The following is a 25,428-nucleotide window of genomic DNA, read 5'->3' as shown; positions in this document are numbered from 1 at the left end:
GTAGCGCGAGAAGGCCCCAAACTCTTCCAGGAGCTTCATGATTTCCTTCAAGCCGTTCTGCGGGTCCAAGATGTGGAGGAGCAGATCGTCCACATAGAGTGGGACTCTGCTCTCTGCCTCCCCTTCGGATACCCTTCCAGCCTCTTGTGTCTCACAGGGTGATTGCCAGGGGTTCAAGTGCTGGGGCGAACTGGAGCAGGGACAGCGGGCACCCCTGCCTGCTGCTTCTCTACAACTGGAAGTATTCAGAGTTGGTGGTGTTGGTCCAAACGCTCACTTTGGGGGCCCTGTGCTTTGTCAGGTCTGCCCCAATGTCCCGTACACCTCATATTCAATGTCCTTCCCAGCTGCTCGCCTTCATCTGCCTTTCCCACCACAGGATCTTTTCCCGGTCCTGATAATGATGTAATTTGGCAATTATTGCCCTTGGCTATTTGCACTTCGGTTGGAGTGACCTGTGTGCCCTGTCGATCTCCGGCGGCTTGGGGAAGCTGTCCCTCCCGACTAGGTTGCCCAGTATCTGAGCCACGTAGTCTGTTGGGTCCCTGCCCTTGATTCCCTCTGGCAGGCCCACGATCCGAATATTTTGGCACCAAGACCGATTCTCTTGGTCTTCGACCTTCCCCTTTAGGCTACCCTGGGTTTCCCCTAACCTTTTAATTTCAGCCGCCAGAGCATCAATCCTGTACTCTTTTCCAGCTCGAGGATCATCTACCCCTGATCTTCCAGCCTCTTCCCCATTCCATTGATTGCCATCGGCATGGCGACCAATGGGTCCGTCACTGCCACCTTGACTGCCACCTGGATCTTTACTTTTATCGCCTTCCTCATCGCTGTCAATTCCTCCATCAGGAATGTCTTTGCTCCATCTCCATCGGGCGGGGGTGGGGGTGGGGTCATTGTTTGGGTCGTTGGTCTCCCTCTCTCTAGGATGATTGAGGACCCCAATGCCTCGTGGGTCCGTCGACTCATTCACCCGCTGCTCTTGGCCTTTTCCTCCGCCCCAGACTTCTCTGTGGCCCCTCGAGCTTCCATTCGCTGGTATTCTGTTCCTATTCTCTCCCTTTCTTATTTGTGGGTGAAATAAGTCCAAATTTCCAGGCTAAATTAGACTAAAAGAGCCTATTTGGTTGTGTTCTGGAGGAGAGCCACCTGATGTGCGACTGCTCAGCACATCACCATCACCGGAAGTCTCCACATTCCTTTCCTAATAATTTTATTGACAGTGAATTTCAGGTTACTCAGCAGTCTCCAAACTGTTCCACCATCTGTTAAATGAAAAAAATAATTTATTTGTTCACTCCAGCTGTCTTGGAATTGGTTTTAATATGGTGCCTCTTTGTTCTAGTTTCTTTGACTACCTTGTTGAATTCATTCATCATTTTGAACTCCTTGATTGAACACAAGGAAGCACGAACTGTCCTCATAATTAACTCTTTAAGTCCAAGTATCATTCTAGTGGGGTGGTACATTATTGAAAAGCAAATTTAAAGCCAATGTTAAGAGCACCTTCACTCGAACAGTGTCAGATGTTTGAAATAGTCTGAAAGCATTTTACTGGAAAATCTGACCAGAAAACAAAATTGCTGGCAGTGCTCAGCAGGTAGACGAGCATTTGTGGAGCCGAACACTTCACATCCCAAATATGTATTAGCTTTATTTGGGAAATGTGTTGGGTGTTCCAAAAGTTCAGACTAGCTATTTCAATTTGAATTCAAAAATTGAAGGTTTCTGGAAAGTAATTGTAGAAAGCGGCATGTTCCTGTATTGATTTAGAAGGTGAGTTTGCATTTACAATGAATAGAAGCCAGTCATGTTACTTTTGTTCAATGGAGTAGTACTTTGTTGAGAGCAATGAATGAAAAAAAATTTAAATATTATTTCAAGTTAGAATAATATTTTAAGAAAATTGAAACAGAGGAGAAGAAACAAATTGAGAAAGATACCAAGCAAAAGAGAAATACGAGTAAATATTAAGTTAAATCATTGAATCCTATTTTTAATGAAAATAATCTGTACTATTAGCTATTAACTAGGTATCTGGAGGGGTGGCAAGGCAGGAACTAATTTAATTTTAAAATGATGCTGTAAATGGAGATTTCATAGCTCATACTGTTTCAAACTCCTTCAAACACATTGGATTGCAATTATAAAATTGGCCCCTGGCGTGTTGTTTATTGGTTTCCAATTTTACAATCTCTTTCTTTGTTACTCCTCTAGCAAGTAGTTAAATACGTATAATAAGCACATTTCCATGGATGGTGCTTCTCGTGTGTCATACAAATCATCTCTGTGAGTCTGAACTATGAACTTTAGTATGATAATTAACAGTGGGAGGGCATTTTCAGGTGCTCATTGGCTTAATCTTGAAACAGTTTGCTTCTAGGCTTGTCACTGGCATGTTTTGCGAACTTTGACAAATCAGGTTTATAATTGCTGCCACTGAAAAAAAAATAAATGTGGCATGACATGACTTAACTTGTTTTCTGTATGGGCTCCTTCACAATCTTTTTAAAAAAAATTTCCAATTAAGGGGCAATTTAGCGTCGCCAATCCACCTACCCTGTACATCTTTGGGTTGTAGGGGTGAGTCCCACACAGACACAGGCTCCTACACAATCTTAATGCTGTCCAAAGCCCTATCCATGAAACTGCCTCTTGCCTAACAAAATGTTTTATCTTTAAATTAGCTTAGATAGATAGATAGATAGAGAAATACAGCACAGAACAGGCCCTTCGGCCCATGATGTTGCGCCGAACTTTTGTCCTAGGTTAATCATAGAATTTTGGACAATTTTTCATGGCCAATCCACCCAACTTGCACATCTTTGGACTGTGGGAGGAAACCGGAGTACCTGGAGGAAACCCATGCAGTCACGGGGAGGATGTGCAGACTCCACACAGACAGCGACCCAAGTCAAAATCGAACTTGGGACCCTGGAGCTGTGAAGCAATTGTGCTATCCACAATGCTACCGTGCTGCCCTTAAGAAGTTAACCTACACTCCATTATTCTACCCTAATCCATGTACCTATCCAATAGCCGCTTGAAGGTCCCTAACTTTTCCGACTCAACTACTTCCACAGGCAGTGCATTCCATGCCCCCACTACTCTCTGGGTAAAGAACTTACCTCTGACATCCCCTCTATATCTTCCACCATTTATCTTAAATTTATGTCCCCTTGTAATGGTGTGTTCCACCCGGGGAAAAAGTCTCTGACTGTCTACTCTATCTATTCCCCTAATCATCTTATAAACCTCTATCAAGTCGCCCCTCATCCTTCTCCGTTCTAATGAGAAAAGGCCTAGCACCCTCAACCTTTCCTCGAAAGACCTACTCTCCATTCCAGGCAACATCCTGGTAAATCTCCTTTGCACCTTTTCCAAAGCTTCCACATCCTTCCTAAAATGAGGTGACCAGAACTGCACACAGTACTCCAAATGTGGCCTGACCAAGGTTTTGTACAGCTGCATCATCACCTCACGGCTCTTAAATTCGATCCCTCTGCTAATGAACGCTAGCACACCATAGGCCTTCTTCACAGCTCTATCCAATTGAGTGGCAACTTTCAAAGATCTATGAACATAGACCTCAAGATCTCTCTGCTCCTCCACATTGCCAAGAACCCTACCATTAACCCTGTATTCCGCATTCATATTTGTCCTTCCAAAATGGACAACCTCACACTTGTCAGGGTTAAACTCCATCTGCCACTTCTCAGCCCAGCTCTGCATTCTATCTATGTCTCTTTGAAGCCGACAACAGCCCTCCTCACTATCCACAACTCCACCAATCTTCGTATCATCTGAAAATTTACTGACCCACCCTTCAACTCCCTCATCCAAGTCATTAATGAAAATCACAAACAGCAGAGGACCCAGAACTGATCCCCTGCGGTACATCACGGATAACTGGGCTCCAGGCTGAATATTTGCCATCCACCACCACTCTCTGTAGTAGCACGGGCAGCACGGTAGCATGGTGGTTAGCATAAATGCTTCACAGCTCCAGGGTCCCAGGTTCGATTCCCGGCTGGGTCACTGTCTATGCGGAGTCTGCACGTCCTCCCCGTGTGTGCGTGGGTTTCCTCCGGGTGCTCCGGTTTCCTCCCACAGTCCAAAGATGTGTGTGTTAGGTGGATTGGCCATGCTAAATTGCTCGTAGTGTCCTAATAGTAAGGTTAAGAGGGGGAGTTGTTGGGTTACGGGTATAGGGTGGATACGTGGGTTTGAGTAGGGTGATCATTGCTCGGCACAGCATCGAGGGCCGAAGGGCCTGTTCTGTGCTGTACTGTTCTATGTTCTATGTTCTGTCTTCTATCGGTTAGCCAGTTTGCCAACTGGCCAAATTTCCCACTATACCATGCCTCCTTACTTTCTGCATAAGCCTACCATGGGGAACCTTATCAAATGCCTTACTAAAATCCATGTACACTACATCCACTGCTTTATCTTCATCCACATGCTTGGTCACCTCCTCAAAGAAGTCAATAAGACTTGTAAGGCAAGACCTACCCCTTACAAATCCGTGCTGACTATCCCTAATCAAGCAATGCCTTTCCAGATGCTCAGAAATCCTATCCCTCAGTACCCTTTCCATTACTTTGCCTACCACCGAAGTAAGACTAACTGACCTGTAATTCCCAGGGTTATCCCTATTCCCTTTTTTGAACAGGGCCACGACATTTGCCACTCTCCAATCCTCTGGTACCACCCCTGTTGACAGCGAGGACGAAAAGATCATTGCCAACGGCTCTGCAATTTCATTTCTTGCTTCCCATAGAATCCTTGGATATATCCCGTCAGGCCCGGGGGACTTGTGTATCCTCAAGTTTTTCAAAACGCGCAACACGTCTTCCTTCCTGACAGGTATCTCCTCAAGCTTATCAGTCTGCTTCACTCTGTCCTCTCCAACAATATGGCCCCTCTCGTTTGTAAATACTGAAGAAAAATACTTGTTCAAGACCTCTCCTATCTCTTCAGACTCAATTCACAATCTCCCGCTACTGTCCTTAATCGGACCTACCCTTGCTCTAGTCATTCTCATATTTCTCACATATGTGTAAAAGGCCTTGGGGTTTTCCTTGATCCTACCCGCCAAAGATTTTTCATGCCCTCTCTTAGCTCTCCTAATCCCTTTCTTCAGTTCCCTCCTGGCTATCTTGTATCCCTCCAGCGCCCTGTCTGAACCTTGTTTCTTCAGCCTTACATAAGTCTCCTTCTTCCTCTTAACAAGACATTCAACCTCTCTTGTCAACCATGGTTCCCTCACTCGACCATCTCTTCCCTGCCTGACAGGGACATACATATCAAAGACACGCAGTACCTGTTCCTTGAACAAGTTCCACATTTCACTTGTGTCCTTCCCTGACAGCCTATGTTCCCAACTTCTGCACTTCAATTCTTGTCTGACAGCATTGTATTTACCCTTCCCCCAATGATAAACCTTGCCCTGTTGCACGCACCTATCCCTCTCCATAACTAAAGTGAAAGTCACAGAATTGTGGTCACTACCTCCAAAATGCTCCCCCACTAACAAATCCATCACCTGCCCTGGTTCATTACCAAGTACTAAATCCAATATGGCCTCCCCTCTGGTCGGACAATCTACATACTGTGTTAGAAAAGCTTCCTGGACACACTGCACAAACACTACCCCATCCAAACTATTTGATCTAAAGAGTTTCCACTCAATGTTTGGGAAGTTGAAGTCACCCATGACTACTACCCTGTGACTTCTGCACCTTTCCAAAATCTGTTTCCCAATCTGTTCCTCCACATCTCTGCTGCTATTGGGGGGCATATAGAAAACTCCCAACAAGGTGACTGCTCCTTTCCTATTTCTGACTTCAACCCATATTACCTCAGTGGGCAGATTCCCCTCGAACTGCCTTTCTGCAGCTGTTATACTATCTCTAATTAACAATGCCACCCCCCCCCCCCCCACCTCTTTTACCACCCTCCCTAATCTTGTTGAAACATCTATAACCAGGGACCTCCAACAACCATTTCTGCCCCTCTTCTATCCAAGTTTCCGTGATGGCCACCACATCGTAGTCCCAAGTACCGATCCATGCCTTAAGTTCACCCACCTTATTCCTGATGCTTCTTGCATTAAAGTATACACACTTCAACCCATCTCCTTGCCTGCAAGTACTCTCCTTGTCATTGTACCTTCCCCACTGCATCACTACGTGCTTTGGCGTCCTGACTATCGTCTTCCTTAGTTGCTGGACTACAGATCCGGTTCCCATTCCCCTGCCAAATTAGTTTAAACCCTCCCTAAGAGTACTAGAAAACCTCCCTCCCAGGATATTGGTGCCCCTCTGGTTCAGATGCAACCCGTCCTGCTTGTACAGGTCCCACCTTCCCCAGAATGCGCTCCAATTATCCAAATACCTGAAGCCCTCCCTCCTACACCATTCCTGCAGCCACGTGTTCAACTGCACTCTCTCCCTATTCCTAGCCTCGCTATCACGTGGCACCGGCAACAAACCAGAGATGACAACTCTGTCTGTCCTGGCCTTTAACTTCCAGCCTAACTCCCTAAACTTGTTTATTACCTCCACACCCTTTTTCCTACCTACATCATTGGTACCAATGTGCACCACGACTTCTGGCTGCTCACCCTCCCCCTTCAGGATCCTGAAGACACGATCCGAGACATCCCTGGCCCTGGCACCTGGGAGGCAACATACCTTTCGGGAGTCTCGCTCGCGACCACAGAATCTCCTATCTATTCCCCTAACCATTGAATCTCCTATTACTATTGCTTTTCTATGCTCCCCCCTTCCCTTCTGAGCCCCAGAGCCAGACTCAGCGCCAGAGACCTGGCCGCTGAGGCCTTCCCCCGGTAGGTCATCCCCCCCAACAGCATCCAAAACGGTATACTTGTTTTGAAGGGGAACGGCCACGAGGGATCCCTGCACTGTCTGCCTGTTAGTTTTCTTTCCCCTGACTGTAACCCAGCTACTCTTGTCCAGTACCTTTGGTGTGGCTACCTCCCTGTAACTCTTCTCTATAACTCCCTCTGCCTCCCGGATGATCCAAAGTTCATCCAGCTCCAGCTCCAGTACCTTAACACGGTCTCTGAGGAGCTGGAGTTGGGTGCACTTCCCGCAGGTATAGTCAGCGGGGACACCAGTGGTTTCCCTCACCACCCACATCCTACAGGAAGAGCATGCAACTGCCCTAGCCTCCATCCCCTCTTACTTTACAGAATTAGCTGCCCCTTGGACCAACTGGACCTCCGCCCTCCGACTCTACTTCCAGTCAGCTGTACTCTAAACTCCTGGCTCCCTTCATGCTCTTTGATAAATATAGGAAATGAAATGTAAGGAGTACCTTGCTCCCTCCTCACCTTAGCTTCAGAGTCAGCGTGCCAAAAGAGAAACAGAAAATGTTGGAAGTACTCAACAGGTCAGGCAACATGTGTGGAGAAAGAAACTGAGCATCATTATTTCAGCTGAGTGTTTTCAGCATTTTCTGTTTTTGTTTTGATGTCCAGCGCCAACAATATTTTGCTTTTGCTGCAATCCCTTTTGCCCTGTTTTCAGCTTTCCCCCTTTTCGCCTGTCTCACCCTATACCTCAAACTCACTAACTCGATCATCTGATGCTGCTATCTGTGCTGGAACAAACAGGTAGAGGCTTTATAATGGATTAATCTGCACCTGCTCACTCAGTTAAAGTGCTGGGTGAAGAAAAATAAAACGGGAGGTATCTTGGCATTCTGGAATTGCACTCTGCACTGTAATTCAGATTTACGCATACAATTAAGCTCTTACAGCTGTGGGTTCTCCTATTCCGACTGAGTCAAGCAAGTGAATTTCAATGCAATAGATAAAATAAAATGTACATGCAGCTGTGTGTCTGTAAACACCTAATCCCCACTCTTTAAAGGAAGCAGCCTCTGATCCATGGGGCCCCAACATGTGTAAAGTATGAACATAGAACAAACAATATGTGATAACATATTTCAATAGAAAGTACTACCCCCAGTGCAAGTATTTTGATGGCTTGCATTTTGCTGTGTTCAGCATGAGATACGGATGGCTAGAACAGAAATGCTGCGGACTGATTATTCTCTAGTCTCACTGCTTTGGAAATGTTGATGTAAACACTTCTTTATCAAAGCATTGCATTTCCTGGCTTTTACATTTTTTTTTCAGAATTTCCGAGTGAAATGCTGTGCTACATTTGGTCAAAGATAAGTTGCTTACTGCATGAACTGCTGAGAGATTTTCATTTGCTGTTCAGACCTTGTTTCGACCCGCCCACCTGACTTCCACTGTGATAAACATCTTGGAAAGTTGGCAGTGAGCTGAGGCTTTCATGCAAGAAAACAACAGCTAATGCCAAGAATTTATTGCTGAGGTTGCTATTTGCTTGCTGTCTTGTTCTAATGAAACGAAAAACAAAGGAGTTGCGCAATTATATTTAACAGCTATTTTACACTCCTACACTATCTTTTTCCTATTTTTAATTTAGCTTCTTGTCTTTCCTGTCTGATTCCATGTCAGGCGGCACGGTGGCGCAGTGGTGAGCACTGCTGCCTCACACTGCTGCCTCACACCTAGGCCAGGGTCCTAGGTTCAATTCCGGTCTTGGGTGACTTTCTGTGTGGAGTTTGTTCTGCTCGAGTCTGTATGGGTTTCTTCCGGGTGCTCCGGGTTTCCTTCCACAGTCCAAAGGTGTACAGGTTATGTGGATTGGCCATGAAAGTTCCCCCTTGTGTCCAAACTGTTAGGTGGGGTGACTGGTTTACAAGGATAGTCGAATGGCCTCCTTCTGCATTGTAGAGTTCTATGCTGTGCACCAATGCTCTCCAGAGCTTTGCTTGATTCCAAAAAAACATGCTGCCTTCCTTTAGCATATCCAAATTTCCACACTACCTTTTGGAGCGTAGACACCAATGTCAGACAATGTTATCCGTGATGGGGTTGGAGTGGGGTGGCAATCAATGGGAGGACTTTGGAGGCGGATAGGGCATCTCTGGAGATGGATAAAGCCAAGTGGGAGGAGGGGCTATGGTGTGAGGGGCTGTGGAGGGTGAATGCCTCAATCCCGTGCGCGTGGCTGGGGTTGATACAGCTAAAGGTTGTACTATAGCGTACTTGACAAAGTCGAAGATGAGCCGGTTGTTTGAGGGGATGGAGGATATTTACGGATGGTGTGGGAGGGGCCCCACCAGTCACATACATATGTTCTGGTCCTGTCCGAAGTTGGAGTGATTTTGGAGGTCGGCGATGTTGCATGAGGATTTAGAGCCCAATCCCCTGGGACCATATCGAGATTGACGGAGTTGCAGATGGGAGCGGGGGCAGATGTTTTAGCTTTTGCCTCGTTGAACGCACACAGGCGGATCCTGTTGGGGTGGAGGTCAGTTTCTTCGCCCTGTGCCTGGGTGTAATAGAGTGAAAGGAAAAGGTTAAATTTTCTCCGGGGGGGGGGGGGGGGGGGGGGGGGGCGGAGTGAGGTGCTCTGTAAGTGATGGGGTTTGTTTATACTACATTTTAAGGAGCTGGTCTCCGTCAACTGCTAGTGCGGAGGGAAGGGGGTGAGGGGAGGAGAGGGTTAGGGTGTTGGGGGCAGGTTTGGGGTTTTCTATTGGTTTTGCTTTGTAATGTTGACTCATGAAAATACTTCTTAAAAAAAGGACATGCAAATGGGCCTGCTCTCTGCCCATGCAAATTGAGGGCAATTTCCGTCCAGAGGGCGCTGTAACTGTTGGGGCCAGAGTTGATGTGAAAGAGCATGACAGCTGGAGCTACTTTTAAGCGCTCCACTTACCACATGCACTACAGCCACAAAGATGGTCACGGAAGACCGGTCCCCCACATCCCCCTCGAGTTCTGGCGTCTGAGGTGAACCCATAGCTCCATGACAGTGAGGAGAGGAGGGACACCTTCTTCCACAGGGTGGGTCCCAGCCTGCCCCCCTGAACACCACCTGGGAGTTGGTGGCAGAGGCAGTCGGTGCTGCCAGTCTCACCAGGAGGCGACAGCTGGTGATCCAGAGTGGTGGGTGTCACTGATGAAGCCTCTGCCCCGATAGGGTGAAGAGAACTAGAGAGGGTTCCAAAGGCCATGGTGCAGGTATACTCTGGTTGTGGTGAGCTTCACTGATGTCCTACTTTCTCTGCAGTGGGGCAGCACTTCTGAGGAGTGCCGGCACCCGGTGGAACCCAGATTGAGCTTGGCCACGCCTATCTCCTTGATAAAACAGCTGGGGTATGAGGGTGTCGAGAGGGCTGGCCTCAGTAGGCTCCCAGATGACCAAATGCTCTCTGAGAATTCATAGGACACAGACAGTACTCTTCATTGTGAGCCAGGAGCCAAGAGCCTATAAGTAGCACCAGAGGGGTGCATTTAAATCACAGACTTAAGCAATGGGTGTCTGAGACAGGCCACCCTGATCCCAAGAGGGACACCCTGAGACCACAGAATTGACATCAAATCATTTCCTGCTACCGCTCACAACCTGGGCAGGCACCGCTCAGCAACCCCAATAATGTTTGAGGGCTTTTGAGATTATTTTAGCCTTCTGCTCCCCACCTGTAGCCATGACACCCAGGCCCTGCTTGTAAACACTTGCAGCAATTCATTCCCGTGAGACTCCTGCCAAAGAGGAGTGGAGCATCACAGAAGAATGGAGCATGAAGTGTTTAACCCCCTAATTATATTAAAATCCATGCAAATGACGGTTTCGCATGGATCTGCTGCGCGGGGCGCAAACTTCAATATCAGTGCTAACGAGGGACCGGAGCATGGCATCGGAATTGGCGTTGGGTGCAAACATCGATTTTTCACACTCGTACAATTTTCCACACAATCGCGGTTCGCGCTTCTGGTGTGGCGAAGCTGAGAATTCAGCCCCAGATTTCTAGTTTCTAAATAGTTCCAACCATAGTAAATTGTCAATTTTCTAGAATTGTGGACGGAACCAGAATAAAGAGAGGTTACCAGAAGTGTCATAACAATTAAGGAAAAAAACATCTAATTATATCCTGAAATATTAGACTTTATATAACACAATTTTTTTAATGGACACACAAGCCACTGGCTGAATTGCTGCAGGGTGATTTTCTAAGAGACACTGGAATCCCATCCTATACCCAGACAAGGTACTTCTAAAAAGCATCCAGAAGCAATTGCCATCTCCAGCAGAGACAATGGGACTTAATGGGCAACTCATCAAGAGATTTCCTGTGTAATGCCCAGACGGATTTTTGTGGATTCGCCTTCACACTTGGAATGTCAAAAGAATGGGTTAAAAAAAATAACTGAAAAGCTGCCTAGGTTTTCTGTCCATGTGTGTTCTGTGAGGACAAATGCTAGAAGTTTGGCACAAAAGTAGAAGCCAGCATGCACAGTCTCAGTAACTCTACAAAAAGCCATTTTTGCAGCTGTATATTTCTCTCTCTCTCTAACTGTGGAAGTCAGCGAAGGCCATTGATGAAATCGAACCACAAAGCCTCCCCGCCAAACTACAGAACACTGGAATCACAAAACTGGCTATTGTTTTGCTGAAGTTAACTCTATTGGAACCTCAAATCACAATGGATGCAATTCTTAATGATCTACTCCTCATGGAACAAGGTCTGTTCCATATAGTATTTTAAAATATTTTCTTACTTTGAACTCTGAACCCTGCTAATCTGTATCAATGTAGATGCAGGTGCGTTACCATTTTCTTGCCTTTAGTAATTAATAAACTCACTCTATCTGGTTAAGCAGGCTCTTTTTAAAACATACCTATTGTGCCTGGGAAATACGTATCTGCAAAAAGGGATACTTTTCAGGTTAAACTTTGAGCTACAGAGGGGTGTTGAATAATGACAAGGAGCTTGTTCATCACTCCTCATCAAAGATTGTAACAACTTTGGGTATCCCAGCTGGGGGAGACAACTTGGGGATCTTGCCAGGTTCATCAACTTTGGGGGCTCTCACCTAGGGGGTGTCGTAACAAATAAGATTTGCTTCAAAAGTCAGATAAAATAGGCCACCAATAAAGCACACTTCAAACTTCCATTTGACAGCAATATCATCTTCACATTACCCTTTTCCCACAATGTCTTATCTTTGTCACTGATCCATCCAGTTACTAATTAGTTACAGTCATAGTAAATTGTTAATTTTCTAGTATTGTCGGGATGAAACCAGAAAAAAGAGAGGTTCCCAAAGAGAATGGGTAAGATAGGGGAGCTAATGGTAAAGTACATTAGGAAGGGGCTGAGTCGTTCACTGGTAGCAGGTGTTTTTGCCTATGTTTGTATACATGCTGATTTGCCAATCCCAATGTCCTCCAACAGGCATATCCTCTTGTTAGGAGGGAGAGGAATAATGATCCTAATAAACGGGGCTTCCATGCTTGTAACAATATTTCTCCTGTCACACGCACATCTACTGAATATGTCCTTTCCTGCTGTATATTCTCTGTGGATGCAAGAATAGGTCTTAAACTCAAGACATGGGGAAGTAATGCTAATTAAACCCTATCAAACATGACAAAGCAACCTAACAAATCAAGCAGAACATCCAAGACATTGCTGATCAATTGATGACCAGAGGGCTATGGTGGCAGCCTAAAGGTTAAGTGCTGAGGTCACCCTCAATGGCACAGATATTTGGCACAAATCCTAAATGAGCCAATGCCACTTGAAATCTTTCACACTGGTAAAAGAACAGGGTTCATCGTTGATTTTAAATCTTGGGTGGTGCAGTGGTTAGGCTACCTACAGCGCTGAGGACCAGGGTTTGATCCCAGCCCCAGGTTACTGCCTGTGGGGAGTTTGCAAATTCTTCCCGTGTCTGTGTGGATCTCACCCCACAACCCAAAAGATGTGCAGGTTAGGTGGATTGGCCACACTAAGTTGCCCCTTATTTGGAAAAAAATAATTGGATACTCTAAATTAAAAAAAAAAATCTCATGACATTATGTACTGACATTACATATTACATCTCTTCTGTGCCCTCTCAAGCACCCTCACACACTTCCTAAAGTGTTACGACCGAACTGCACACGATACTTTTGTTACGGCCTTAACAGAGCTTTAACAATGTTCAGCACAACTCCACTGCTTCTCTACTCAATATCTCTATTTATGAAGCCCAAGATCCCATATGCTTTGCTAACTAATCTCTCAATATATGCTGCCATCATCAAATATTCATTACATACTTGCCCACTTAGCAATGTTCTGAAATCTGACTTATTTTTCTTACAATGTAACCATATTTGTTCTAAGAGCCAAATTTGCCATGGTAAAATAAGCAGAACAGTTTGATACAGTAGCCATTTATATTCTAATCTTTCCCTCAAATTCAGGGACGGAAAGAATAAACAATGCAGAATTTAAAGTCAAAGCCCAGATTTCTGCTCTCAGATCGAAAGTGCAACGATGAGACTGTACCAACCCAACCCAGGAAAAACAGGCTCAGAAGGTTGGATTTTCATTCCGATGGGGGGTGAGGTGGGGGGTGAGGTGGGGCCCCCCACTCTCGGAAGAAGTGCAAATGCTGATGGGTGTGGAGGCGGGATGAATGGAACACCTGCCTCTACACCAGCACAGAAACAATTCAGCAAAAAGAAATTCCTCCAGCCTTCAGCCCTCAACCCTACCCATGTCACACCGCAGACGTTCATTAGGATCCCTCATACACAATACCACCGTATGCCACTCTACCCACCCCCTATAGTTCTTCATGCCTCCAATGCCAACACATTCCTCCACTCATCCCATGGTCCTTTATAGTTCCAAGCAATGCTTGTGCTAGCTCATACCAATGTACGTCCTCCCACCCACCATCCTTTGCCCTGACCCCTTGCATATTCCAAAGATGTGCAGGTTGGGTGGATTAGCCATGATAAATTGCCCTTAGTCTCCAAAATTCTATGATTAATCTAGGACAAAAGTTTGGCACATCGTGGGCCGAAGGGCCTGTTCTGTGCTGTATTTCTCTATCTCTATCTCCATCTCTATCTCTATATCAATTCAACTGATGTCCACCATGGTCAAACCCCACAGGAGTCAGGTTGACATAAAATAAAGCCATGTGTCACCATGTGTCACTAATAGGTTACTATTACAAAATAAACATTCTGATAACAACAACATCCACTACATTGACATTCTTTCAACTAATTATGAAAACAAACATTTATATTCTAACCATTGGAGCTGTCACTCAAACTGTTTACTTAACAAATACATACTGTGATAATGTTAGACTGTCAAGTCAGTTATGCAGTACAAATCCTGTAACTATAACTCTCAGGCTTATGTCAACAGACAGCATGAAGTATGTATTACTGATGTTTCTTCAAAAAATTATAGTCCAACAGAGTTAAATCTATTGACAGCTTTGATATTTCCAATTAGCTTTTACAGTTCTTTGGTAGTTTTGACAGTTCTTTGACAGCTCGAACTGTTCCATGAATTTACACACTTTTCATGCACAATCATGACTACCTTTAACAATCCAAAAGGATGACTTACTACTCCCAGATGATACCATGGCTATCCAGATAGAAGTTTCAGACCTGCTCTTACCTGGTCCAAAAACTCACAAGTCGGGGCAGCTGGTGATTTACATGGACAGCTTCCTCCATGAACTATGAATGTGCAATTTATACTTCACCCCCATTCTCCACCCTGCAAAAATGGCAGAGGGTTGCATCGGGGGAGGGATTTCTGGATTTGGGTCGCTGCTGACATTTTCGATCAGTTGTGAAAAGTGAGGCCAAACATTTAGTTTGGAATAGAATCCTCTTAATACAGTTTAGTAAATGTATCCAGTGAATAGTTTTGTTGCACAGAGCAGGAAACATTCCAGTGTGTACTAAATTGAATCGCAAGCGGAATTGCTCCAATTAATCTCAACACCAGTGGGTTAAGAATAGGAAGGTTGTTCTCCAGATGTTATATGAAGACAGGTTTAGTTTCAGTTTGACCTCACTCCTGGAATCATCCTGGAAACCTGCAGAAGAATTGTGATCACTTTACAGAATACCAAAGAGTGCCTGGCGTCAATATAATTGTACTCCAGAAAGAAAGGGAGATATGAGGAAAAAAGTTTTAAAGACAAAAAATATAAATTTACGAAATCCCTCATGAAATGAGAATTGCTTATTATGACAAGTAGGCTTCAAATGAAGTTACTGTGAAAAGCCCCTAGTCGCCACATTCTGGCACCTGTTTGGGAAGGCTGGTACGAGAATTGAACCCGTGCTGCTGGCCTTGTTCTGCTTTACAAGCCAGCTGTTTAGCCCACTGTGCTGAACCAGCTCCTTACAACTAATGTAGCAGTGTTGTATAGTACAATACACTGCAAAATACAATGCGCCATTTGGTGATTTTCTGTTTTTGCTAGAATGTTTCACTGTGGAATATAGTTTGTTGAAAGGATTGTTGTTATTGAAAGGGTTAACTCCAAGTCTGAAGTCTGGAATTTCAATTAAATTTCTTTGATTCCATATCTTTGTTACTGATGTGCACAAATTTCACACTAAACAACCTTTTGACACAAACAACAAGGAATGTTCAATCGCAGAAACCCCAAATTGTGTGAAAAGGCATTGATTTTAATACATCAATTAATTTACATATGGCGGAGTAACAGGAAGCCGAGAGTAATAGTTGATAGATATTTTTCAGGCTGGAGGAAGGTTTGTAGTGATGTTGATTTTGGGACCCTTCCTTGTCCTGATATATATTAATGATCTAGGTCTTGATGTACAGGGAACAATTACAAACTTTAAGGGTGATACGAAACTTGGAAGCATTGTAAACTGTGAAGAGACCTGTATAGAACTTCAAAAGGATACAGACAAGTTGGTGCAGTGGGCAGACAGATGAAGTTCAATGCGGAGGAGTGTAAGGTGATGTAGTTTGGTAGAAAGAACATGGACAAATAATATAAAATAAGGGACATAATTCTTAAAGGAGTGCAAGAGCAGAGGGACCTGGGTGTGTATGTGCATAGATCGTTGAAGGTGGCTGACAATTGGGGAGAGTGGTTACTAAAGAAGACAGTATCCTGGGCTTTATTGATAGGGGCATAGATTTAGATAGAAAATAGGAGCAGGAGTAGGCCATTCAGCCCACTGAGCATGCTTCACAACTGAATGTGATCATAGCTGATCCTCTATCTCAATAACATACTCCTGCTCTCTCCTCATACCACTTGACAGCTTCAGTGTCTATAAATCCACCTATTTCTTGCCTAAGTACAGTCAGTGACTTGGCCTCTACTGCCTTATGTGGTAGAGAATTCCATAGGTACACCATCCTCTGAGTCAAGACATTTCTCCTCACCTCAGTCCTAAATTGTCACCCACCTCACTTAACTTGATGCCCCGTACCCTAAGACTGTGACCCACTGTTCTAGAACCTAGCCAGAGGAAACATCACCCCTGCACCCAGTCTGTTCAGCCCTGCCAGAATTTTATATATTACAATGAGATCCCCTCTCGTGCTTCTAAATTCCAGTGAAAAAAAAACTAGTCGACGCAATCTCTCCTCATATGAAAATCCTGTTATCCCAGGAATCAATTTGGTCAACCTTTGTTGCATTTCCTCTATGGCAAGTATTTTTAAAAAAAAAAAAATTTAGGGTACCCAATTATTTTTTCCAATTAAGAGTGGCCAATCCACCTATCCTGCACATCTTTTTGGGTTGTGGGGGCGAAACCCACGCAGACACGGGGAGAATGTGCAAACTCCACACGGACAGTGACCCTGAATCAGGATTTGAACCCGGGTCCTCAGCGCCATAGGCAACACTGCTAACCACTGTGCCACCATGCTGCCCACTCTATGGCAAGTTTATATTTTCTTAGTTAAAGATACCCAAACTGCACACAATGTTCCAGTTGTGGTCTCACCAAAGCCTTGTATAGCTGCAATAAGACACCCTTGCTCCGATACTCAAGCCCACTGACAATGAAGGCCAACATACCATTTGTCTTCCTAACTGCTTGATGGACTCTGCTTGCTTGCTTTCAATGACTGGTGTACAAGGACACCCAGGCCCTTTTGTATGTTCAACCTTTCCCAATCTGTCACCATTTAAATAATACTCTGCTATGCTTTTTCTCTGTTCTGTGTTACGCTACATCTGCCATGTATTTGTCCACTCATTCAAATTGTCTAGATCATCTTGAAGTTTCTGTACTTCTTCCTCACACTCACAATTCCACTTAGTTTTATGTCACCAGTAAAATTGGAAATACTGTATTGATTCACTCATCCAAATCATTGATATATATTGTAAATAGCTGGGCCCCAAGCACTGATTCCTATGGGGCCCCACGGTGGCACAGTGGTTAGCAGTGTTGCCTACGGCGCTGAGGACCCGGGTTCGAATCCCGGCCCTGGGTCACTGTCCGTGTGGAGTTTGCACATTCTCCCCGTGTCTGCGTGGGTTTCGCCTACACAATTCTACTCATGATGTGGAGATGCTGGCGTTGGACTGGGGTGAGCATAGTAAGAAGTCTTACAACACCAGGTTAAAGTCCAACATGTTTGTTTCAAACACTAGCTTTTGGAGCACTGCTCCTTCCTCAGGACTCCAAAGAAGAGCCATTTATTCCTACTGTCTATTTTCTGTCTGCCAACCAATTCTCAATCCATGCCAGTATACCAGCCTCAGCCTCAACCCAATGTGATTTAACTTTGTACACTAATCTCCCGCCGGAGCTGAATTGCAAGCTGTTTACCATCCCCCTGGGAGCACAAATTGTTAAGTAATTCCGTATTCCATGCCATGCAAATTTATGCACAGCGTGGAATATGAAGGATTCCGATAGCAGGCCGCCATCTTCTACGGGTGGCCCAATAGCGAGGTCCCGCGGCCAGCCACCCCTCCCGCACCGTAAATGAAAAATGAAATGAAAATCGCTTATTGTCACGAGTAGGCTTCAATGAAGTTACTGTGAAAAGCCCCTAGTCGCCACATTCCGGCGCCTGTCCGGGGAGGCTGGTATGGGAATTGAACCGTGCTGCTGGCCTGCTTGGTCTGCTTTAAAAGCCAGCGATTTAGCCCTGTGAGCTAAACCAGCCCCTAAATCAACACTGAATGGTCACTACCACCGCACCGCAGAGCAGAGCCCATCCCCGGATTGCCTGGGTATACCCCCCACCCACAAGTACACGGGTGACCCAACCCACCCGCTCAGGGGCCTCTGTAATAGGGAGACCCCTCCCAAAGGGACCCCTGTAATAGGAAGACCCCCCCAACAGGGACCCTTGTAAGAGGGAGACCCCCCCCCCCCACAGGAATCCCTTTAATAGGGGTACAACCCACAGGAACCTCTATAATAGGAGGAATCCAACTGAGACCTCCTGCCTAAATCGATCCCGCCACAGATCCCTCCCCCCCAGAAAAGAGACTCCTGTCTGGAAGCTAGAGAGCAGTCCAGACAGGGGCAATGAGAAGAATTACAGCTGTAATACTGACCTTGCAGCTCCACTTGTCCATTCCTGGAAAGAAAGCAGCTGTGACCTGCGTCTGGTTCCCAAAGATCCATATGCTGTGAGCCATTCATAGTTTTCTAGTAGTGGTCTGTGATTGACAACCTCTACCAACCATCTGCAGCTTTGATGCATTCATCTCCCTTCATGGTTCAGTGGCCTAAGTGGAGAAGCCCCAATGTTGTAAATATTGACCACATCAAAGAGAGGTTGCGTTCCAAGCACTAAGTGCATCCCAATCATTGAAGCATGTGATTTCACTGGTGGGGTGTCCTCTAGTTACTGGGGTCCCTATGGGGTTCTCCCTATTACAGGAGTCCTTGTGGGGAGGGGGGGGGGGGGGGTTATACCTAATACAGGGGTTCCTGAGAGTGTCCTCCATTACAGGAGACGCTGTGTGGGGGGATGGTCTGGTACAGGAAGCAGGGGCAGGCAGTGCATTGTTGGTGGCCCTCGGATGGGCTTGGGTGGTCTCTACCAGAGTGGCTCTGGTGTGATGGACCTCGCGGTGGACCAAGCTGGTAGAGACCACAAGTGATCCGTGGCCATGTGATTCCCAGTCACGGGGCCCGGAGAACTACGGAGCATAATAATAATAATCTTTGTTATTGTCACAAGTAGGCTTACATTAACACTGCAAAGTGCTAGACAACAGGACTGCTAAGTGGATACAAATGGGTCATTTTGTTTTTATAAATTTAGAGTATCCAATTCATTTTTTCCAATTAAGGGGCAATTTAGCATGGCCATTCCACCTAGTTTGCACATTTTTGGCTTGTAGGGGCGAAACCCACGCACACACGGGGAGAACTCCACACGGACAGTGACCCAGAGCCGGGATCAAACCTGCGACCTTGGTGCCGTGAGGCCGGAGTGCTAACCCACTGCGCCACCGTGCTGCCCAATGGGTCATTTGTTTTACATGCTCCCATTGGTGTGCGGCGTGAGCCTCGCTCCTGCCACGAGCAGGAGGTCGGAGCATCGCTATCGGTCAGTTCCCGGCATCAATCCCGATTTTGCCCCAACACCCAATTTCCCTGTTCCATTGAGGAATGCAGTCCAGGCGTCCTGGAACGGAGAATTCTGCCCTCAATCTAGCATTTGCCCGAGTACAAATGTTAGGTAGGCTAAGTGGTCTGAAATTCCCTGTTTATCTTATCCTTTTTTAAATAATTGAGATACATCTCCAATCTTCTAGGACTGTTCCAGAATCTATAGAAATTTGGATGGTGACAACTAATGCATCCACTATTTCCATAGCCACCTTCGTTAGTACCCTGGGATGTAGGTAATCAGGTTCCAGGGATTTTTCAGCTTTCAGTCCCATTAATTAAGAGACCTACATTTCTCTTTACCAATCTTTTTGCATGCTTACAGAAGCTTTTACAGTCCGCTTTTATGTTCCTTGCAAGTTGTTAGGATCCCAAATGAGGACCCAACTATTTTCAATTTGTAAAACTGTGGGGAAATGTTACTGCACCACAGGAGTGATAACACTGACCAATAGGTATCTTTATGTTAAAACAAAACTTTAATTTAATCACAGAATTAACCACAATAGCAACAATAAAATAATTTTACAGTTAACAGTTATAACAGGTCTTAAGTGAAAGAAGAACCCTTAACCTACTTCCTGAACCTGCCACTATATTCCAATTAAGCAAACAAATATATATTAAATACCACTTCAGCATAAATTTAACAACCTGGGTTTGACTTGCTTCTCTTTGTGCAGAATCTTTGGAGAGAGAACCTTTCAGGACCAAACTGAAACACATTGATTCAGATTCGACTTCTAGGACTTCCTGACTCTTCAGACAGGCCTGACTCCTCGAATTAACTACATAATCTATGCCCAAAGCACAAGGCATTCTTTTGTCTCTTCATGAAAGATATCCCTTGATTTAAAAAAAAATCCAGGATCAAATACAATACCCCTCATAAATTATCTATACCCCTGGGGTCTTCAGACATAAACAATATTCCATAGCTAGCCATCTGTAAACAAGTAAATGGTTCTCAAAATCTATTAGCTGAACACTTCCCTTCACTTTCATGACACCGTGATCACCGCTGTAGCAGTCATACTGTCCGTATGCATCTTAACCTAGGTTTTAATAGCATTATGCAAAAAAATATAAAATATGACAATTTCTTACATTCATCACAAAGTTTGCTCTCATACTCGATTTTCCCTTCTTAATCAATTTGTTGGTCCTCCTTTGATGAAATCTAAACTATTTCCAATCTTCAGGCAAGCTACATTTTCAAGCAACTTTATATGACTCCTCTTTGAATCTAATTCTAGCCTTAATTTCTTTTGTTAGCCATGGTTGGGCCACTTTGCCTGTTGTGAATTTGCATCAGAACGAAATGTATAATTGTTGCAAAGCATTCATGTCTTCCTTAAATATTAGTCATTGCCTATCTGCCATCATGCCTTTCAATGAAGTTATCCAATCTATTGTAGCCAACTTACTCTCCATACCTTTGTTGTTTCTTTTGTTTATATTAAGGACCCTAGTTTCAGGTTGGACATCCTAATGAAGAATTCTAACTTGCTCACTGTTCACAGGTTACTGTTCCCTAGAGGATCCCCCACAACTTGCTTATTAATTCACTCCTTCTCATTGCACAATACTAAATCTAAGATAGCCTATTACCTAGTTGGTTCATCAATATACTGGACCTGAAAACCAACTTGTACATACTCCAGGAATTCATCCGCCACAGCATTATTGATAATGTGTTTTGCCTAGTCTATATGTAAATCAAAGTCATCCATGATTCCTATAGCATCCTTGTTACATGCATCTCTAATTTCCTGTTTAGTGCTGACCACTGCATACCTCTATCGCCTGAAGACCTATAGACAACTCTCACTAATGTTTTTCATGCTGTGCTACGTCTTAGCTCCATCCAAACTGATTCTACATCGAGGTGTTTTGAGTCATTATCCATTCTCACTTCTGCACTGATTTTATTCTTTACTAACAAAGCCACCTCACTTCCTTTTTCTTTTTGCCTACCTCGTCTAAATATTCAATACCATTGGATAATCAGTTCCCAGCCTTGATTCTAAAAAGCTATCTTTTACCTATTAAAAGATAGCTATTTGCACTTGATCACCCTGTAGCGATGTCTACTTGTGCTGTTAATTTGTCCACCTTATTGCGAATGCTCCGTGCATTCAGATATCATACTTCTTTGTTTTTCTTAACATTTTTACTCCCCTTATTTTGTATTATGGCACCTGTTTGCTACTAGCCTTTGTTTCATCTGCCTTCCACATTTACTTTCTACTTTTCTATCTTTCGTTTCTATCTTTGTTTCCCTGTTTTGTGTTTCCCCACTTAGGTTCCCACCCCCCCTCCCATTCTAGTTTACACCCTCTCCCACAGTAATAGTGACTGTTGTGCAAGGGTATTGTCCCCGATGCTGTTGGATATTGGGTGATGACTTGAATAGAAATAACGTGCAGGAATGCAGGGAAAGGCAAAAGAGTGGCACTAAGTCATAATGTTCATTTGGAGAGCCAGTGCGCACACGATAGGCCGAATGGCCCCCTTGTGTGCCGTAACGATTCTGTGTAGCTACTTTTTAAAAAATAAATTTAGAGTGCCCAATTTTTTCCAATTAAGGGGCAATTTAGAGTGGCCAATCCACCTATCCTGCACATCTTTTTGGGTTGTGGGGGTGAAACCCACGCAAACATGGGGAGAATGTGCAAACTCCACACGGACAGTGACCCAGGGCTGGGATTCGAACCCCGGTCCTCAGCGCCATAGGCAGCAATGCTAACCACTGTGCCACCGTGCTGCCCCGTGTGTAGCTACTTTAATAAGTAACCTTCAACAGTGGTTTTTGTAACAAACTAACCTTTGACTTTTTAAAGACTAAAGGTGGCCTGCTGGATTATTTTCGAAGCGAACCACTCAGAAATTAAAAAGGTTTGCATAGAATCATAGATATTTTAACTCACAGATCACTTTGAGGAAACATCTTTTATGTGGTTGTGACATAACAAAGTCAAAACATTAGAGTTGATCAAAGTAAATGTTAGGGTCGGGAAGAATTCTGGAATTTAGGTGAGCTGAATGTACTTTGCACTTGTTTGACATTTTTACATTCACTTGGAATCAGCTGGAAATGGTTGTCTGGCACGGTCGTGCAGTGGTTAGCACTGCTGCCTCATAGTGCCGAGGACCTGGGTTCAATCCCGACGATGGGTCACTGTCCGTGTGGAGTTTGCATATTGTCCGCATGGATCTCACTCCCACAACTCAAATATGTGTCAGGATTGGCCACGCTAAATTTCCCCTTAATTGGAAAATTTAAAAAAGGAAATGGTTGACTATATTATTGACATAGTCTTGCTTTTGTGAAGCAACATGTGATCAAATCATTACTGTATAGGAAGAGGCCAATCAACTCCTTGAGTTTATGCTGCTGTCTATACAGTAATCCAATCCATCCCATAGCCCTGCAAGTTTATCTCCCTCAAGCACCCATCCAATTTCAATTTGAAATCACTGATTGTCTCCACTTCCACCAACCTCATAAGCAGCAAGTTCCGGGTCATTACGACTTGTTCATTAAAAAAAACTTCCTCACATGCCTTCCTTCTGCATTGCTATCTCAAAACTTTAAATCTGGGTGCCCTAATCTTTGTACCTGTACTTTCAGCTAATGGGAACAGTTTTACCTTGTCTACCTTATATAAGGCTGTCATAATCATGTACAGATTTATCAAATACCCCTTCAAACCCTTCAGTCTCATTGACTCCAAGGAGAACAATGTTAGTGTTTCCAACCTAACCTTCCAGCTAAAATCCCCTGGAAAAATTCTGGTAAGCCTCTTCTGCACCCTCTCAAGGGCCCTTGCATCCTTCGTAAAATGCAGTGACCAGAACAATTCTCTAGTTGTGGCCTAAACAGAACTTTATAAAGGTTCAGGCATAACTCCCTTGCTTCTGTATCCAATGCCTGTGTTTATGAAGCCCAAGGTCCCATAAGCTTTGCTTATCGCTCTCTCAATATGTACCACACCTTCAAAGATCTACACACATTCACGTAGTTCAAGATCCCTCTGTTCCTGCGCAATCTTTAGAACTGTGCCATTAAGTCCATACTGCCCCTCCCTATCTCCTATCAACTCATTCTTCTCTGCATTAAATTAATTTGTCTTGTAAACTGCATAATCAGACTGCAATGTTGGCAAACAAAGAAAAGATTAACGTGTAGATTTGAAAGAATGGCAATTTTATTTCAAAATATATGTTTGTTCTTTTCACTTACAACATGGGCCTCAAAGTTAAGCCCAGATTGTTTACCCTTTTAGGAATGTTAATGTTTTGCTAAATCTGAAAAGAGGCCAGTTTCTGCAGTGTTTACAGGAACAAAATCGAGTATCGATGTAGCTTGTTACATTGCCAATTGCTCCTTTAACTCTTGTACAAATGGTCCCAGTTGGCTACAAGCCAAGATGACATTCAAGAAATGTTTATAATAGAACCCCATCAATTACATGTGGAATTGAGAAGCAGCGGAGAAGTGGAACAGTTTGTGCCATGATTGGACTCTCAAATGTGAAAACAAAAGTGAAGACAAAGGACGTCTGACAAGTCTCGTCTAGCAGTTTCCACAACAGCTTGCTTGAATCTGCTGCCGACAGCTATCACGTAGGCTGATTGAGATCAGGTGCTTTGTGAGTTTTCAAATAGAGAAATGAAATACTGCGCACATTTGCACTCTGACACTAATGCTCTGATCAGACATTAAAATTAAACCGTAAGTGATTTAAAAAAAACTTAGAATCAGAGTGGAAGGTCCCGACTTTGATCCCTAACCAATGCTGCATGAAGTGATCTGAGCATGAGTAGGGTGATGGTGCTAGAAATGCCTCTGTTCCCCCGGGCTTCATCCAGCAGACCCACTGTTGACTGGCGCCCAGTAGCCCCTGCCAGAAAGTCTATCGGTGTGGATATTGATTGACAATAGAATCAGACTGGGGGAAAGCTGGTACCTTCAGGAGAGATGAAGTGGAATGGGGAAATTTAGGGAAACATTTTAATTGTCTGTTTTGCATCTTCATCGAATAATAATGGACTGTCATAGCTAGAGAGAATTGAAAATAGGACCCAATTTATTTATTGTTGTGGGGTTGGGGCGTGGAGAAGTGGGGCTGGATAGGTGACCAGCAATAGATGGAGATTGGCAAAGATGTCATGGGCAAAAAGATAAAGGGAATATAAATGGTTATAACAGTAAATTACTGTGGGTGCTGGAATCTGAAACAAAAAGAGAAAAGTCTGGACAATCTCAGCAGGTCTGAATGACTCTTTGTCAACACTGGAGAGAACTGGAATGTAAATGGTGGTGATAATGACTAAGATGGGGGTTGACAGTGGCACATTGGGAGATCAGAATACGTTAATGGCAGAAGAAAGGTAACAGTGTGTCAAATGTCAATTTGGAACAGGGAACAGATGGCCCTCTAACTTCTAGAAAGAGTCATCCAGACTCAAAAGGTTCGCTCTGTTCTCGCTACATACATCCTGTTGAGATTGTCCAGCATTTTCTGTTTTGGTACAGATTGCAGCATCCGCAGTAATTTGCTTTATCTTGGGCCATGAAAATAGTTCGATGACCATGTCTCCAGTGAGTTATAGTCAACAGTCTGCACGGCTACTGTTGATAGTGGCATTGGGCCAAGGACCGAGTTTAATAGGGTGTGAGCGGGAGATCAAGTTGAATTGGCTGGAAATGTTTAAATTGAATGAGGGGGCCCTGCACAAAGTCATTAAAAAAATATCACGATGTGTTCCAGGAGTAATTGGGAAAGTCCAAAGTATTACAAGCAAAGATCCAAGTGGGCCCGGAGGTCACCAAGACATTTTTTATAGAAAGATTCATGCCGTACGCATTGTAGAGAAGATAGAAACTGAATTAAAA

Source organism: Scyliorhinus canicula, chromosome 19 (genome assembly GCF_902713615.1).
Source record: "Scyliorhinus canicula chromosome 19, sScyCan1.1, whole genome shotgun sequence".
NCBI classification, from domain to species: domain Eukaryota; kingdom Metazoa; phylum Chordata; class Chondrichthyes; order Carcharhiniformes; family Scyliorhinidae; genus Scyliorhinus; species Scyliorhinus canicula.
This window is presented reverse-complemented; position numbering follows the sequence as displayed.